We start from the raw sequence: 19,663 nt of genomic DNA, 5'->3' as shown, positions 1-19,663 counted from the left end.
GACGGTGTGACCCTTGAGCGCGACGGTGTGACCCTTGAGCGCGAAGGTGGGACTCTAGAGCACAAAGGTTCGACCCTTGAGCACGTCGGAACGATTAATAAACACGACAGTACGACCCTTAAGAGCGATGATACGACACCTTAAGTGAGACGGTACGACCCCTTACTGAGTACGACGGTACAACCCTTGAGTTCAACTATAGTATAACCCTTAGGTATGACAGCCTGGACTAGGTGCCGAGAATGGCCCGACGATTACCCAGAAATCGGCCATGACGACCACGTCACAAATTCGATTGTATTTCTACGTCTTAGAAAAGCAAATGGATTTGTATGTAGCATTTATGGATCTGGAGAAGGCATATGATAGAGTTGATAGAGATGTTCTGTGGAAGGTATTAAGAATATATGGTGTGGGAGGCAAGTTGTTAGAAGCAGTGAAAAGTTTTTATCGAGGATGTAAGGCATGTGTACGTGTAGGAAGAGAGGAAAGTGATTGGTTCTCAGTGAATGTAGGTTTGCGGCAGGGGTGTGTGATGTCTCCATGGTTGTTTAATTTGTTTATGGATGGGGTTGTTAGGGAGGTGAATGCAAGAGTTTTGGAAAGAGGGGCAAGTATGAAGTCTGTTGGGGATGAGAGAGCTTGGGAAGTGAGTCAGTTGTTGTTCGCTGATGATACAGCGCTGGTGGCTGATTCATGTGAGAAACTGCAGAAGCTGGTGACTGAGTTTGGTAAAGTGTGTGAAAGAAGAAAGTTAAGAGTAAATGTGAATAAGAGCAAGGTTATTAGGTGCAGTAGGGTTGAGGGTCAAGTCAATTGGGAGGTGAGTTTGAATGGAGAAAAACTGGAGGAAAAGAAGTGTTTTAGATATCTGGGAGTGGATCTGGCAGCGGATGGAAACATGGAAGCGGAAGTGGATCATAGGGTGGGGGAGGGGGCGAAAATTCTGGGAGCCTTGAAGAATGTGTGGAAGTCGAGAACATTATCTCGGAAAGCAAAAATGGGTATGTTTGAAGGAATAGTGGTTCCAACAATGTTGTATGGTTGCGAGGCGTGGACTATGGATAAAGTTGTGCGCAGGAGGATGGATGTGCTGGAAATGAGATGTTTGAGGACAATGTGTGGTGTGAGGTGGTTTGATCGAGTAAGTAACGTAAGGGTAAGAGAGATGTGTGGAAATAAAAAGAGCGTGGTTGAGAGAGCAGAAGAGGGTGTTTTGAAATGGTTTGGTCACATGGAGAGAATGAGTGAGGAAAGATTGACCAAGAGGATATATGTGTCGGAGGTGGAGGGAACGAGGAGAAGAGGGAGACCAAATTGGAGGTGGAAAGATGGAGTGAAAAAGATTTTGTGTGATCGGGGCCTGAACATGCAGGAGGATGAAAGGAGGGCAAGGAATAGAGTGAATTGGAGCGATGTGGTATACCGGGGTTGACGTGCTGTCAGTGGATTGAATCAAGGCATGTGAAGCGTCTGGGGTAAACCATGGAAAGCTGTGTAGGTATGTATATTTGCGTGTGTGGACGTATGTATATACATGTGTATGGGGGTGGGTTGGGCCATTTCTTTCGTCTGTTTCCTTGCGCTGCCTCGCAAACGCGGGAGACAGCGACAAAGCAAAACAAAATATATATATATATATATATATATATATATATATATATATATATATACACACACACACACACACACGAATATAGTGCATATGAACGCGCACTTCCATTTAACTTACAAACCTCCATCAGCCAGGATCGAACCCGGGATCCCTGCGTGGCAGGAGGGAGTCTACCGCTAGGCTATGGGGCGATCAAAACCTAACGGTAGCACTCCTGCCTACCACGTAAGGGTCCCGGGTTCGATCTTGGCTGTTGGAGGTATATATATATATATATATATATATATATATATATATATATATATATATATATATATATATATATATATATATATTATATATATATATTTTTTTTTTTTTTTTTTTTTTTTTTTTTTATACTTTGTCGCTGTCTCCCGCGTTTGCGAGGTAGCGCAAGGAAACAGACGAAAGAAATGACCCAACCCCCCCCATACACATGTACATACACACGTCCACACACGCAAATATACATACCTACACAGCTTTCCATGGTTTACCCCAGACGCTTCACATGCCTTGATTTAATCCACTGACAGCACGTCAACCCCTGTATACCACATCGCTCCAATTCACTCTATTCCTTGCCCTCCTTTCACCCTCCTGCATGTTCAGGCCCCGATCACACAAAATCTTTTTCACTCCATCTTTCCACCTCCAATTTGGTCTCCCTCTTCTCCTCGTTCCCTCCACCTCCGACACATATATCCTCTTGGTCAATCTTTCCTCACTCATTCTCTCCATGTGCCCAAACCATTTCAAAACACCCTCTTCTGCTCTCTCAACCACGCTCTTTTTATTTCCACACATCTCTCTTACCCTTACGTTACTTACTCGATCAAACCACCTCACACCACACATTGTCCTCAAACATCTCATTTCCAGCACATCCATCCTCCTACGCACAACTCTATCCATAGCCCACGCCTCGCAACCATACAACATTGTTGGAACTACTATTCCTTCAAACATACCCATTTTTGCTTTCCGGGATAATGTTCTCGACTTCCACACATTTTTCAAGGCTCCCAAAATTTTCGCCCCCTCCCCCACCCTATGATCCACTTCCGCTTCCATGGTTCCATCCGCTGACAGATCCACTCCCAGATATCTAAAACACTTCACTTCCTCCAGCCTCTCACCATTCAAACTCACCTCCCAATTGACTTGACCCTCAACCCTACTGTACCTAATAACCTTGCTCTTATTGACATTTACTCTTAACTTTCTTCTTCCACACACTTTACCAAACTCCGTCACCAGCTTCTGCAGTTTCTCACATGAATCCGCCACCAGCGCTGTATCATCAGCGAACAACAACTGACTCACTTCCCAAGCTCTCTCATCCCCAACAGACTTCATACTTGCCCCTCTTTCCAAAACTCTTGCATTTACCTCCCTAACAACCCCATCCATAAACAAATTAAACAACCATGGAGACATCACACACCCCTGCCGCAAACCTACATTCACTGAGAACCAATCACTTTCCTCTCTTCCTACACGTACACATGCCTTACATCCTCGATAAAAACTTTTCACTGCTTCTAACAACTTGCCTCCCACACCATATATTCTTAATACCTTCCACAGAGCATCTCTATCAACTCTATCATATGCCTTCTCCAGATCCATAAATGCTACATACAAATCCATTTGCTTTTCTAAGTATTTCTCACATACATTCTTCAAAGCAAACACCTGATCCACACATCCTCTACCACTTCTGAAACCACACTGCTCTTCCCCAATCTGATGCTCTGTACATGCCTTCACCCTCTCAATCAATACCCTCCCATATAAGTTTGTTGAGTATTCCTGGTAAATTATATATATATATATATATATATATATATATATATATATATATATATATATATATATATATATATATATATATGAGAGAGAGAGAGAGAGAGAGAGAGAGAGAGAGAGAGAGAGAGATGTATAGAGATGAACATACACAAAGACATTAATTAATAATGGTTACATAAAATGAGTGATCAACTTGATACATTTTGTTGTGTTACTATGGTACATTCCTTTAGCCATTCTCTCCTCCGTTCTACTCACTCCACACTTCACTCCCTTGCCTTTTTTTTTTTACTCTACTGAGACTAACTAAAGTAACTGATCAACAACGCTTGCACCTTGTAGACACTCCGACTTGTTCCACTTCCACAACTTACAACCTTACGTTATTGTAGTCAGAATTATAGTCGTCTCTGTTTTCTCTCTCTCTCACACAGATTCGTGCCCTTCTTTCCTGTTTTTTTTTTTTTTTTTGCCAAAATATCCGCTTCCATGGTATTATATTGCTCCCGAATATTCAAATTTTCTTCCTTCCTCCAACACCTTTATTTTCACTTTGCCCCTGAATTTTGCCGGTTTTCCTATTTTTTCCTCTACTTTATCTTGTCATATCCTTCTTTCGAAAAACCATTAACTTACTTTCCCCCCTTCATTCACTTACAACTTTCAAATTCTTCCCCATTTTCTGCAGCACTTGTTCATTTTCCGCATCATCACCATAAAAGCATGATGGCAACCTCCAAACTTACCCGTTTAATATAAATTCAGTTCCTTCACACTGTTTAATCATTTTCATGTACATCATCACACTCATCTATGCACACACTGATAAACCACAAATACATCACGCACCATTCTCCAACGCCCACAACCATCGTAAAATGTTATTTTTCTTGTCCATTTATCCTTAAACTTCGTTTAATGTTTTTATAGCACATCGTTACAGTTCCCGCCAACTCACCTCCCACACCAGAAATTCCCAGCGTCTCCCAGAGTCCCTTCCTGTCCACTCATTCAATATGCCACTGGTTATAAGAGAGTTACGGTGTACGTAGCTATTACTTAAAAGTTAAACAACGTTACACAACTGAAATATTTGTTTGCTTATGTCTATAATCAGTGAGAATCACATTCGAAACAATAATGATTAATACGAGTCACCATGTTTGTTTAAAGCAAGTAAGGATCTTGAAAATACTTACGTTTCTTCAACGAGTCTCATCGAGTGACCTAACACAACACAAAGCAAATGGGCACTGAGGGTCTGTTGTTTACAACTGGAGCAGTAGCTATGGCTTCGACTTTAGATTATGCTTAAGCTGTCAAAATTTCCGAAGTGTTAAGATAATGATTTTGCTGAGAACATATGTATGTATATACATCATACGCAGACCAATAATCCATATACCTCGGCCCTTGGTAAAGTATGTTCCTGATAATGACAAAAATATATACATATATGAGGAATGCTTAGTTGCAAGCCGCGGAACCGAACGCTGCGTGTATGGGTACCGGACGCAAGCTTTCAAATATATTGGCCGGAACATATTTTGACTCATGAAACACATGGACGACTGCCGAAGGAGAATGACTCGGAAAATGAGTAAAACCGAGATCATGGGGGATAGGGCAGTGTTCATACGGTTGATAACACCTGAAATGGACCTTAGACACATACGAAGTATCTATAACAAGTTAGTCACTAACGATGGTACTGAAAACGACTAGCCTAGCCTTCACCAGCCCACCGGGAGTCTACCCGGTGACCCTGCAGCCTAGTCTGCCCCTGCTGGCCTTTGACCTGACCCGTTACACGACTGGATGAAATATGTAAACTAAGGCCGGACACTAGTATGGCCGGATGAATTAACTATTCCGGATAAGGAAAGGAGGAAATTCATACGCCGGATATCAAGCCTTACGAATTTATTTCGTTTATAGGTATCTTTCAGCATTTCATATCTCTTGAGTGTGAAATGCAAAACACTTTTGATGCAAATTTTAAAAAGAATCATAAAGAGAAAACCATATCTTTTTACCTTAATCCTTTGGCATGGTAACTATTGTAAGCGCATGTGCATACATGACATGAATTCTTTGTTAACGTGATATATATATATATATATATATATATATATATATATATATATATATATATATATATATATATATATATATATATATATACCAGTATACTGTCACACGGTAGCTATCTTTATACGAGACATCAAAGGACATTCAATCCTGCGCCAACAAAAGGCAGGCGAGAACTTCAAAGAAAACGGGGGAGTGACGTCGCTGTCAGCTGACTTTGTGCGGCGGGAAAAATGAACAGCCGGTGGTAACTGCAAGAATGGCCGACTGTTTCTTTTACCTTTTGTCCCCCGCCATCACTTTTCCTTTTTCTTTCCTTTTTTTCCTAACTCTTGCCTTCTCTTAATTTTGCTCTTTATCTTGCTCTTGTTTCTATCCTAACTCTCGCTCTTGTAACTCAAATCTACTGCTCTTAAGACTCGTGACTTACCTATTCTCTCTCTCTCTCTCTCTCTCTCTCTCTCTCTCTCTCTCTCTCTCTCTCTCTCTGAACCCCATCCCCAGGTCTCGGACTGTCGGCCTCTCCATTGTTCCCATCCGTCTTGGTCATTCATCCATCGCGCTTTAATGTTTATTGTCAGACGTTCTCGTACTTTGCTCTCAGTCGTCCGGTCTTAAGTCTGTTTTCAAGCCTTACTGGTGAGACACACTGCTTCTTCTGACTCTCTCTCTCTCTCTCTCTCTCTCTCTCTCTCTCTCTCTCTCTCTCTCTCTCTCTCTCTCTCTCACACACACACACACACACAATTTACTCTCCGTGTATGTTGTCACACTGTGTACGTAATATTTCTGCAAAGTTAAAGCCCAGTATATTTTGCTACACACACACACACACACACACACACACACACACACACACACACACACACACACACACACATATCAGTGAAGAGGGCAAGTGGGGGGGGGGGGAGGAGGAGGGATAACAGGTAGTAATGGAGTGAGAAGGATATGGAGTGATGAATTTGAAGGTTTGTTGAATGTTTCATGATGGAGTGGCAGATGTAGGGTGTTTTGGTCGTAGTGTTGTGCGAAGTGAGAGAGTCAGGGAAAATGTTTTGGTTGAGACAGATGATGTGGTGAAAGCCTTGCAGAAAATGAAATTCGGCAAGGCGGAGGGTTTGGATCTTATTACAGTGGAATTTATTATGAAAGGTGGTGACTGTGTTGTTGATTTGTTTGTTAGAATATTCAGTGTATGTATGGATCATAATGCAGTGCGTGAGGATTGGCGGAATGCATGCACAGTGCCATTGTACAAAGGCAAAGGGGATAAAGGTGAGTGTTCAAACTACAGAGGCATAAGTATGTTAAGTATCCCTAGGAAACTGAATGAGAAGATACTGACAAAGGGTGAAGGCATGCACAGAGCATCAGATTGGGGAGGAGCAGTGTGATTTCAGAAGTGGCAGAAGATGTGTGGCTCAGGTGTATGCTTTGAAGAATATGTTTGACAAATATTTAGAAAAACAGATGGATTTGTATGTGGCATTTATGGATCTGGAGAAGGCATATGATAGGGTTGATAGAGATGCTTTGTGGAAAGTCTTAAGAGTATATGGTTCGGGAGGTAAGCTGCTAGAAGCAGTGAAAAGTTTTCATCAAGGATGTAAGGCATGTGTACGAGTAGGAAGAGAGGAGAGTGATTGGTTCCCAATGAAAGTCGGTCTGCGATAGGGGGGGGGGGGGTGTGATGTCCCCATGGTTGTTTAATTTCTTTATGGATGGGGTGGTTAGAAGGGTAAATGCAAGAGTTTTGGAGAGAGGGGCAAGTATGCAGTCTGTTAAGGATAAGAGGGCCTGGAAAGTGAGTCTGTTGCTGTTAGCTGATGATGCAGCACTGGTGGCTGATTCAAGAGAGAAACTGCAGAAATTGGTGACTGGATTTGGATAAGTGAGTGAAAGGAGAAAGTTGAGGGTACGTGTTAATAAGAGCAAGGTTATCAGGTTCAGCAGGATTGAGGGACAAGTTAATTGGGACGTAGATTTGAATGGAGAAAGGTTGGAGTAAGTGAAATGTCTTGGATGTCTGGCAGCGAATGGAACCATGGAAGCGGAAGTGAGTTACAGGGTGGAGTACGGGGCGAAAGTTCTGGGAGGGATGAAGAATGTGTGGAAGGAGAGAACGTTATCTCATAGAGCAAAAGTGGGTATGTTTGAAGGAACAGTAGTTCCAACAATATTATATGGCTGTGAGACATAGGCTACAGATAGGGTTGTACGGATGATAGTGAATGTGTTGGAAACGAAATGTTTAAGGATAATGTGTCGTGTGAGGTTATTTCATAAAGTAATGAAAGGTAAAGAAAGATGGGTGGCAATAAAAAGAGTGTGGTTGAGAGAGCAGAAGAGGGCGTGTTGAAATGGTTTGGACATACGGAGAGAATGAGTGAGGAAAGATTGACAAAGAGGATATATGTGTCAGAGGTGGAGGGGACAAGAAGCGGGAGACCAAACTGGAGGTGGAAGGATGGAGTGAAAAAGATTTTGAGCGATCGGAGCCTGAACATAGAGGAGGGTGAGAGGCATGCAAGGAACAGAGTGAATTGGAAAGGGGTATACCGAGGTAGACGTGTTGTCAATGAACTGAACCAGGGCACGTGAAACGTCTGGGGTAAACCACTGTAAGTTTTGTGGGGCCTGGATGTGGAAAGGGAGCTGTGGTTTCGGTGCATTACTCATGACAGCTAGAGACTGAGTGTGAACGAATGCGGCCTTTTTTGTCTGTTTCTTGGCGCTACCTACTAAACCTAATAACCTTGCTCTTATTCACATTTACTCTCAACTTTCTCCTTTTACGCACTTTTCCAAACTCAGTCATCAACTTTTGTAATTTCTTACTCGAATCAGCCACAAGAGCTGTATCATCGGTGTACAAAAACTGACTCACTTCCCAGGCTCTCTCATCCCAACACACTGCATACTCGCCCCTCTCTCCAAAACCTTTGCATTTACCTCCCTAACCACCCCATCCATAAAGAAATTAAACAACCATGGAGACATCACGCACCCCTGCCGCAAACCGACCTTCACTGGGAACCAATCACTCTCCTCTCTTCGTACTCGTACATATGCCTTACATCCTTGGGAAAAACTTTTCACTGCTTCTAGCAACTTACCTCCACACCATATACTCTTAAGACCTTCCACAAAGCATATCTATCAACCCTACCATATGCCTTCTCCAGATCCATAAATGCTACATACAAATTCAATCATTCTTCAAAGCTAAAACCTGATCCACACATCCTCTACAACTTCTGAAACCACACTGCTCTTCTCCAATATGAAGCTCTATATGCCTTTACCCTCTCAATCAATACCCTCCCACATACGTTAAAAATCATCATAAAGTCCATAAAAAATTGGATAAAATCGATTATAATAAGAAGCTCTGAGGTACAAATCTCGATTTACTGATTCTTACATTCATTAAGATCTGTTGAGCACTTGCAAGACCTCTTACAGTCGTTTCGTCAAGGATTTACCAACAGCTATAGAGAATGCAAGGTCGTACATCTCTTTAAAACGGTTACGTCACCGACTGTTCGTCAAAGATAACGAACCGAAATTAGAATTGGTATTCAAAATTGTAATATAAAATAATACGATGACTTAACACCTTCCAAAATGCTTCCTCGGACCGTCATACAACATATAATTACGAAGCAAAGAACCATGATATATTTCTCACACATATAATGTAATATAAAGCGTAATTACAGGACTTGGCGACCCCCCCCCAAACAAATTACCGAGCCTAGAAGTACTGTGATCATTGCAAAACATGACCTATACTGATGTCTTAAAAGAAAGTACAGAACTAAGCTGACCCTAAAGCAAGTTACTGAGCCTAAAAGCGATGTGAGCATGAACTAATATTATCTATACTGAGGTTTTTCAAGATAATCCAATTTCCAAAGAACGATAACGCAAAATCAAGACCAGAATATTTTTTTTTGTCAAAACTGAAAATACATCATAATGAAAGGTTTCTCACGTCGATCAAATAATGATATATATTAGATAATGCTTATCTGGACCGAGAGATAGCCAGCAACCAATATGCAGATAACTATGAAATCTTTCATACATATGATCAATGGAAAGCTTAATCACAAGGTCTATTTGACCCCTAACACGGCATCCTGAGCCGATAATCGTGATCGATACGAGGCATGTTACTTACACTGAGGTTTTGAAGGATATTCATTTTCGAAAGAAAATTTATGAATATGCAGGTATTTTTCAGGGTAAAGAATATTTCGAAATTGGAACATAACAGAATGAAAGGCTTCAAAACCTTGTAAAATACTGTAATTATTTCATAATGCTTCCTGGGGCCGACAGATAGCCAATAATTACGATGCAAATAACCATGAAATGTTCTGAATATACAATATACATAAGGCTTAATTACACGAGTTATTCAGCCCTAAACTACAAACTGAACCCAGAATAATGATTAACATGAAAAATACTGCTTCTACTGGGGTTTTAAAACAAATCCACTTTCCAAAGAAAAATCACGAAAAATACAAGTTCATGGTATTTTTCAGAGCAAAAGACGGTCTGCATAAAAATTAGAACATAATATAAAGACTACTATATAAGAAAAATTACAAAAAAATTAATATGAATTACTTTGTAATACTTCCTTGACGAAGCAGATAGCTAATAATCATAATGCAAATAACAATGAAATGATATATACATATATGTATATAGTTTACCCCAGAAGTTTCAGTCCACTGACAGCACGTCGACCCCAGTATATCACACGGTTCCAATTCACTGCCCCTTGCACGCCTCTCACCTTCCTGCATGTTCAGGCCCCGATCGCTCAAAATCTTTTTCATTTGATCCTTCCATCTCCCCATTTGATATCCCCGTTCTCCATGTTCCCTCCACTTCTGACACATATATCCTCTGTGTAAACTTCTCTTCATTCATTCGCTCCACATGTCTAAATCATTTCAACATACCTTCAGCTTTCTCAACAACACTATGACCACCAATCCCTCTTACCCTTTCATTACTTACCCGATCAAACCACCTCACGCCACATATTGTCCTCAAACATTTCATTTCCAACTCAACCACCTTCCTCCGTACAGCCTTATGTATAGCACATGTCTCACTTCCATATGATATTGTTGGGACTACTATACTTCCAAATATACCTATTTTCCCCTCCTATACGTCCTCTAGCACTCCCAGAATCTTCGCCCCCTCCCCATGACTCACGATTCCACGGTTCCACTCGCTGCCATGCCTATCCCCATTTATCCAAACACTTCACTTCCACCAAGTTTTCTGCAATCAGATTCACGCTCCAACTAATCTGTCCCTCAACCCTGCTTAACCTGATGACCTTGCCTTCCAAACTCATTCATTAACTTTTGCAGCTCTCACTCGAATCCGCCATCTGTGCTATATCATCAGCAAACAACAACTGACTCAATCCCCAGGCTCTCTCATTCCCAACAACAATTTACTCCTATCCAAGACTCTCACATATACATCCCTCACCACCCCATCCATAAGCAAAATAAACAACAATGGTGACATCACCCACCCCTGCTGCAGACCAACCTTCACTTGGAACCATTCACTCTCCACTCTTCCTACTCGTGCCCATGTCTTACACTCTTGATAAAAACTTCTCAGTGATTCTAGCAGCTTTCCACCTATGTCGTATACTCTTAGAACCTTCCACAAGGCATCAATATCAACCGACTCATATGCCTTCTCCAGATCCATAAATGCCACATACAAATCCCTCTGTTTTTTAAGTACTTTTCACGCACATTCTTTAAAGCAAACATCTGATCCATACATCCACTACCACTTATGAAACCACACTGTTTTCACCCAGTGTGATGCTCTGTACATGCCATCACCCTCTCAATCAATACCCTCCCATACAACTTACCAGGTATACTCAACAAACGCATACCTCTGTAGTCTGAACACTCACCTTTATCCCTCTAGCCTTTATGTAACGGCACTATGCGTGCATTCCACCAATACTAAGGCACCTCAACATGATCCACATTCCACTTGTAAATCCTAATTAGCAAATCAGCAATACAGCAATCCTCTTAAGAAATTCAACTGCAATGCCATCCACTCCAGCCGCTTTGCCACATTTCACCTTACGCAAGGCTTTCACCACTACTTCGCATACCAACCCGACACAAATATCCTATATCAGCCACCCTATCTCCAATCGCATTCAGCAGTCTTTCAAAATACTTACTCCATCTCCTCAAATCATCACTACATTTTACAACTTCCCTATTTGTCTCCGCCAGTGTTCCCATATGCTCTTTTGTTTTTATCGCACACTTATGAACCTCCTTCCAAAACATCTTATTCTCCTTGAAGTTTACTGATTCTCGCTGACATTTCTTCACAAAAATCTCTTTTCCCAACTCACTCACACTCACCACTCTTTATACCCATAATATTTCCTCTTCTAGGAGGTAATGATCAGATATCCCACCAGCTGCCCCTCTCAGCACATTCACATCCAGATGTCTCTCTTTTGCACGTATGTAATCCGAGAATGTTCAATTACTATCTTTCTTACTCATATAGGTATACATGTGCATATCCCTCTATTTAAAACAGGTATTTCCAATTACCAGTCCTTTTTCTGCATGCAACTCCACAAGCTTTTCACCATTTCCATACGTAAATCTGAATACCCCATCCCCACTGATTATATCCGGTCTCTTGCATCAAAACTACTGAAACACTCACTCATCAGCTCCCAAAACACTACCTTTCTTCTCATAGCCAGGTGCATGAGCGTTAATAGTCACATCGGTCTAGTGGTCACTTCCTTGCATAATGACACACACTCCCACAACTCTCTGATCGTTGCCCTATCACCAACATTACCTGTAAGACATTACCAAACCATTCCGTCCCTTTACCCTAGAGCTTCGGTTCACTCAGAGCCAGAACATCCAGGTTTCTTTCCTCAAACATTCTACCTATCTCTCCTTTCTCTTATCTTGGTTACATCCACACATATTCAGACACCCCAGTATGAGTCTTCGAGGAGGGTGAGCACTCCCAGCTTGGCTCCTTCTACTGTTCTATCTTTTATGAATTAAAATACGAAAAAGGAGGGACAGTTTCCAGCCCCCCCGCTCCCACCACTTATAGTCGCCCTGTGTGTGTGTGTGTGTGTGTGTGTGTGTGTGTGTGTGTGTGTGTGTGTGTGTGGTGTGTGTGTGTGTGTGTGTGTGTGTGTGTGTGTGTGTGTGTGTGTGTGTGTAACATACAAACCTCCAATAGCCAGGAACGAACTCGGGACACCTGCGTGGCAGGCGGGAGGTTTTAAAGGAAATCTTCTGGTTAAAGAATTGATGACAGATGCAAGTAATGAACAGTCCCTTCAGGCGTGAAAACGTTTTGTTTCAAAACTGATATCTGACACAAGTCTTCTAATTTTGATAAAATATTGTAAAATATTTGATAACATGAAATACTTTAAATATATAATAACTGTAAAGCATAATAACAGGTCTTATTGACCCCTGATAAACATATTTAACTCACAATCATATTCATTATGAAAAATACTTATACTAACTTTTTAAGGGTATCCATTTTCTAAAGAAATGATGTAAAATTCACTAATTTCTGCTTAAGCTGACCGTCAGCCAATAACCATGATGCAAATAAACATGAGATGTGAAATCATGATCCATGTAAAGCTGAATTACAGGTCTTACCCATCGCGAAAAAAAATATGAAGCTTAAAATAGTGATCATGAAATGTATTACCTGTACTTAGATTTTAAAGGAAGTCCAGTCTCGACAGAAAAATGACGAGAAATGCTGGGTATTTTTTGTGATCGAAAATTTTCTAGATTCAAAATTGGAAAGTAACATAATGAAAGGCTTATAAACTTGATAATATTATATAAAATATTCTATAAAGTTTCCTTGAGCCAGCAGATTGCCAATAGTTATGACGCATACAACCATTCTTAAATAAACTATAAATCTATTAGTAAAAATAAGAGGCTGACGTAACGAAATGCTCTACAACGCTGCACAACGCTCGTGTCACAGGAAGATACACACACACACACACACAGACACAGACACGGTACAGACTGCCTTAAATATGCTATTGACGGCTACAGTCAGTTGGCACTGTGACAGAGAGAGAGAGAGAGAGAGAGAGAGAGAGAGAGAGAGAGAGAGAGAGAGAGAGAGAGAGAGAGAGAGGCGCGGGATATTTGTAGGCCGAGGCAGAGAGAAACGGTAAGGTAAGGCGGGGGGAGAGGGAGGGGGAGGCATAACACATCGCCACCACTAACACACACCATCATGGAGGGAGGGAGGGAGGTCTCTCTCTCTCTCTCTCTCTCTCTCTCTCTCTCTCTCTCTCTCTCTCTCTCTCTCTCTCTCTCTCCCCCACCTCCGGCCGGCAGCCGCCGCGGCCACTGCTAATAATTCTGCCTGAGAGCTGCGATGGTGTCTGGTGTAATACCTAAGTGCACATTCCGCCTGGGGCTGGCGTAGGGGGATATTTACACCAGCGCCCAAGTTTTATGTCGCCCGGCTCTTTACTCCCCGGAGTCGGGGGACGCCCTTACCGGAGACGGAAGCCACCGCCACTTGTTTACCACGTGGGGAAGCTTCGTAGTGCCGCTACGGGGGTGGCGGGACCTGGGACAGTGTACTGGAAATCTGAATGAGTGTACTAGGAATGTATAAGGTAGAGGCGATGCTTTGAGAGTATGTTGGAGAACTGGGGGATGTTGGTGTTGGTGGGTGTCCTGCTTTGATGGTGGTGTACTGGGTGACGAGAATGGACAAGGTCGGTGGAGGGGAAGAGGCGCCGGTAGGACTAGAAAGCGCGTGTAATGACGGTGGGAGCGGCGCTCAAACGAAGGTGGTGTGGTTGTGGTGATGACGTAGTGAGCGGTGGTGAGTGTGGTGTGGTGTACTGGAGGGGCGGGAGGGGTAGTAGTGGTGATGTATCTGGGGGAGGAGTGTGTCTGGCTTACCTGGAGGGGCGGTGGTGGCGTCCTGGTTCTCAAAGGGTGTCAAGTATGGTGGCAGCGGTGGTGGTGGTGGCAGCGGTGGTGGTGGTGGCAGGAACTGGTCCCGTGTGGTGGCAGTACCGTGTGTAGAGTGTGTTGATGTGCACCATCACTGGTAGTGGCGGCACCTTCGGGAAGAGAGGAATACCTGTACGTGGGAGAACATGGTCAAGAAGCCAGGTAGAGAGGAATATCTGTACGTGGGAGTAGTACATGGTCAAGAAGCCAGGTAACAGAAGACCAGACGGCATATGAGGAGTTTATTAGCTGGAGTACAGTAATAGTCACCGTACTTCGTTATGATGGTTGTGGCAGAGTAATGTGAGAAGCTGTGGTATGGAGGTGTAGCGGTGGAGGAGTACTGTGGGAAGATGGGAGGTGTGGAAAGAGCACTGTGGAGGTGATGGTGGTGTAACATGGGAGGGCGGTAGGTCGTGGGAGCTACGGAGTGTTCTACGGAGACTTGGGACAGTGGCTGTGGTGTCATTACAGAAGCAGCTGCTCACCAAGTACGTTCACAAACTAACGAGAAGACTTCATGGTGACAGGACCTTCCTCTTGACCCCCGTGTTTACCCCCCACCAGCCACTGATCCACCGCAAGACGCTCGTGCGTGAACGAAACGTTATTACTTGTGTCAATATATCTGTGACCGAACTGAAATGCTCGAACGACCGACCAGGGGCAGTCATGGAAGTGAACAGTGTATTGCCCGGGAAAAGGACCAGGGTTAAGCTTAGACTACAGCCAACGTCAGAGATAGGACTCGGGCAAGGGCTAGAACCAAGGACACATGATCAGAGCCGCCGACACACACGCCCTAAGGGTGATGGTCAGTGTTTACTACCATAAGCCACCAGTGGTCACCACTCTCTCACTGTCCTACACCGCCAGCAACGGTGTAGGACAGTATTCCCCTGCGCCAGTATCACCATCTTTAAATCTATTCCACACCTGCAGCCGCAGGCAAGGTCGTCGAGTTCAGGTGCCCGTTAAAGACACGTCTTCCATACAAAGGCCTTTACAAACCGACCACCATCAGGCCATATCAACACTTCTGAAGTTCGTTGATCGTGGGCTGGACTCCCACCGCTGCTCCTATCGAATGTCACATCACTCGCTAACAAGATCTGTGGGCACGTCAGTATAGTCTGGTCAGTTAAGGTACTGTGGCCCTCAGAGAGGCATGGCAGATCATTTCCTAGGCTCGGTCCATGGCTTGCAGGCTTCCTTACATTGAGTCGCCAGGCTGTACGCTTCCGAGGAGCCTTCTCCATTCCAGTCTGTCACCTGTGGCGTTCTGATGGGCACAGAGACAGGAAGCTTGTGTTTCCTTATACCCATAATCGATACCCCAGTGGATGCATCTGCGCAATGAAAGTAAATCAACAACTCGACCACTGGCGTCAACTTTGACAAGAGCCACGGTGACTACACACACAACCCTGCAAAAACCTCTAAATATTCTCAAGCTGGACTATCGCCAACACGTCACCATCGACCAAATTAAGACCGTAGCTGAGCACATCAGTCTCGCCTCCACCCAAGTCCCACCTCTTACCGTCTCACCTGGTAGCTCATGCCACCAAGCTTCTCGTTGTCACTCTGGACGATAGACTAATCTGGAGGGGAACACATCAGCACCATCGTCACATCCTGCTGCTAGTATCCCTACATTCCACGTAGATTCAAGACACTTGAACTCCCTACATTAAAACTCATTTACCGCATTTTCATTCTCTCCAAACATATTTCTATCTACCCCACTTGTTATTCTTCCCAGTCCACCAAACAACAGAGGCTACTAGAACAGGGAAAGAAAAAAGGCATATCAAGGCATATCAAGAGGGGCTCACCATACTTGGTCCCCCCGACTCTCTCTAGCCATCACCTGGACCTCATCCAACAGACTAGGAAGAAGTTGCTTCACCGATCTCCTTACCGTCGTCACCTCCTGCTACCTCAGTGTCCCTTGCCTCATCACCACAGCCGCATCTTGCCCATCCGAGGTCGTATATACAGACCACTATATGAACAACCCAGTTCTAACCACTACATGCACTTTAAACAACCTTTAATGTCCGGATAGAGACTGTTTGACAACCTCTCCCGTTATTATAACTCCGATGTCTGTGTTGTATATTTTCAACTCTTGGCTACATGTTTTATCTAAAAAATTATCAATGATACCAATTATATTATCATTACTTCTTCCTCTTCATCTTCTTTTTATAAATATTATATAATTTTCATTATCATAACCAATTTTTCTTCCTCGGCTCACTATTATTACTATTATCATTATTATTATTATTATTATTATTATTATTTTTATTATCATTATTATTATCATTATTATCAATCTTTATTATTCAAATTTTCTAAAAAACATCTTGGCTCTCACTCCTCTAGATACTGACTTCCGCAACAGAAGGTAACCATCATCATCTTCCATACTTATTCTTCTGATGGAACAAAAGTCATTAATTCCTTGAAATAACGGACAGGTATCTGTTACCTCCTGAGCGGTTCTCCTCTCATCTCTGTTACGGTGCTTCTCGGTAACACAGCAGATGAACGCTCTGTCCAAGTTCTGCAAGAGTTATCTCGACATTTCTCTCTTTGTTTATGAAGCGCATCCCTTCCCACGACTCAAACATTCTGCAGTACTTCAGCCTTCTCGCAGTTCACCCTCCCGATTCTGTTATTCCAAGAACTGCAGTTTCACCACAATATAACCTTCCTCCAGTCTGATAAACCTGCATATTTAGAAGTACAACAGTGGTGGGTGATTCTCCATTCACAGCTCCCGTAACTATAAAAGAATATCGAAAACCTCTTTACGAAAAAAAAAAAGAATCTTCGATGTACTTCTCATCACAATACCATCAGCGCCTGGATGCCAGTAGCGAGTGAATTCCCAACCGATTGATCCAAGGACTTCTCTACTTTCATTTTCGACGCAAGACCTGCAGACGTGGCAGATCGTCAACGCCGCTCTGCGTGCAGCCACCACATACGTTACTGGAAACAACGTCGACTTCCCATTGGAGTGTTTATGACAGCGTTTCGAGTACGATGTTTGACTGCCCCTTAAAGGTCTGGGTGAAAGGCCAGGTCATCAAACCCAAGCGTCATACTGTCGTGCTGAAAGTTGTTCCGTCGTGCTCAAGGGTCGTGTTATGGTGGTTGAGGGTGTTACCGCGTCGCGCTAAGAGTCCTGAGTACCCTGGTGCTCAAGAGTCGTACCATCGTACACAAAGACCGTACCGTCGTCCTCAAGAAGTTTATATATATTCCACAATCCCTTCTTCGTCCATCTTCTCTACAATATCCAACAAGTGCTTCTCGTTGATGCGTTCTGGGAGCAACCTCGACTGAGAGGCGAAGCAAGACCCACTCACCCGTCCCCTACCTTCACTACTCTTCATTTTATGACCTGAAACACTCCTCTGGATCGCCGCCCTGCCACACACACACACCTCCACATTACTATAACGTGAGACAGTTCCCATTGCTGTCAACTGTCGCTTCTCGTGTACAAAGGAACACTAGGTACATCGGTGTAACATTTCTCCATACATCGTTTTCTCTCACGTGTTAACGCTGAATGTTAACATGTTCGCATCATACAAGCTTACTTTACTCGCACGTAACTTCGTATGAAATTTTAACAATCAGTTATCTATCATCCTCCTGACTTTATAACCTTAACCTGATGAATTAGTAGCCACAGTCTAGTTTTCTCTCTCTCTCTCTCTCTCTCTCTCTCTCTCTCTCTCTCTCTCTCTCTCTCTCTCTCTCTCTCTGTATCCTACGAACGATTTCTCTACCAGCGCATCTCCTTCCCCCACATGAAAAATACTTTACTGACGCAACAGCTGTCTTCTGTTGCCAAAGGAGTAGCGAATGGATTTTTCTCTTCTGTTATTGACTGACAACGCACTGGCGAAAGCATACTCGGATCACAGACCATCTAGCGTGAAAGGAGAACAAGAGAGATAAAAAGAATGTAGAAATTAATCAAGGCCCCGCAGGTGTTTGCAGACCTGACTTGTATAGGACGAAATGCTGTAGGGAGACGGGAAGACGAGAGGAGGAAGAAAGCTCCACGGATCAGCTGTTTGACGCACGAAAGAGGTATCATAACGGTCAATCCTCGGGTGACCGGCCGCAACACGGATACTGCTGGAAGCAACAGTCAGAAGTGTGCCTCGGGTCCAGTCCTGAGTGGCAGTGAGACAGGCGGGCACATCTGGAGAGCTGGTTATTATCACTGAATCTCAAATGCAGATAAAAGAAAACTGGAAATATCAATTTGAAGAAACTACATTGACCTCAGTTCAATATGAAATATTTGTATCATGATGAAGAGTCTAGACTTCCCAGAATATTTCTAGGACACTCAAAAATAACTATAAAAACATTGAAAAAAATACTGAAATTCCTAGAAACTAATTTCACTCCTAAAAATAAAGGCAATGGCCTCTAAAACGCTAAAAGAAAGTTCACTAATAATAAAATTCTCTACAAAACAAAGTTTTTCCTTTATTTATCGAAACGAAACTTTATTTGTGAAGAATGTTCCACGCGTCGCTACCTCCTTCAGGACGCCTACTACAATTCTAATAGTTTTTTTTATCATTAATCTTGGTCTCTTTTGTTCTTTCTTCTAGATTTTCCTTTCATCAAAGTAGAAGAGAAAAAATGTATATAAAACCCCCAAGAATGACGGAGGTATATATATAAAATATATATATATATATATATATATATATATATATATATATATATATATATATATATATATTTTTTTTTTTTTTTTTTCTTTTTTGCTTTGTCGCTGTCTCCCGCGTTTGCGAGGTAGCGCAAGGAAACAGACGAAAGAAATGGCCCAACCTACACCCATACACATGTATATACATACGTCCACACACGCAAATATACATACCTACACAGCTTTCCATGGTTTACCCCAGAAGCTTCACATGCCCTGATTCAATCCACTGAAAGCACGTCAACCCCGGTATACCACATCGATCCAATTCAC

General features: G+C 42.8%; 1 long non-coding RNA gene across 2 annotated transcripts in view; it reads right to left on the bottom strand.

Annotated features, from left to right (window-relative positions):
- Positions 1-19,663, bottom strand: part of LOC139750665 (uncharacterized) — a 363,938-nt gene that overhangs the window by 82,068 nt on the left and 262,207 nt on the right. The window contains exon 1 of one of the 2 annotated variants that reach the window (XR_011713196.1): positions 4,648-4,752. The exons of the other annotated variant lie outside the window; for it this stretch is intronic. This is a non-coding gene — a long non-coding RNA (uncharacterized lncRNA). Of the gene's footprint in view, positions 1-4,647; positions 4,753-19,663 lie in introns of those variants that run through there. 2 annotated transcript variants of the gene reach the window in all.

This window comes from Panulirus ornatus, chromosome 10 (assembly GCF_036320965.1).
Source record: "Panulirus ornatus isolate Po-2019 chromosome 10, ASM3632096v1, whole genome shotgun sequence".
NCBI classification, from domain to species: Eukaryota; Metazoa; Arthropoda; class Malacostraca; order Decapoda; family Palinuridae; genus Panulirus; species Panulirus ornatus.
This window is presented reverse-complemented; position numbering and strand designations above follow the sequence as displayed.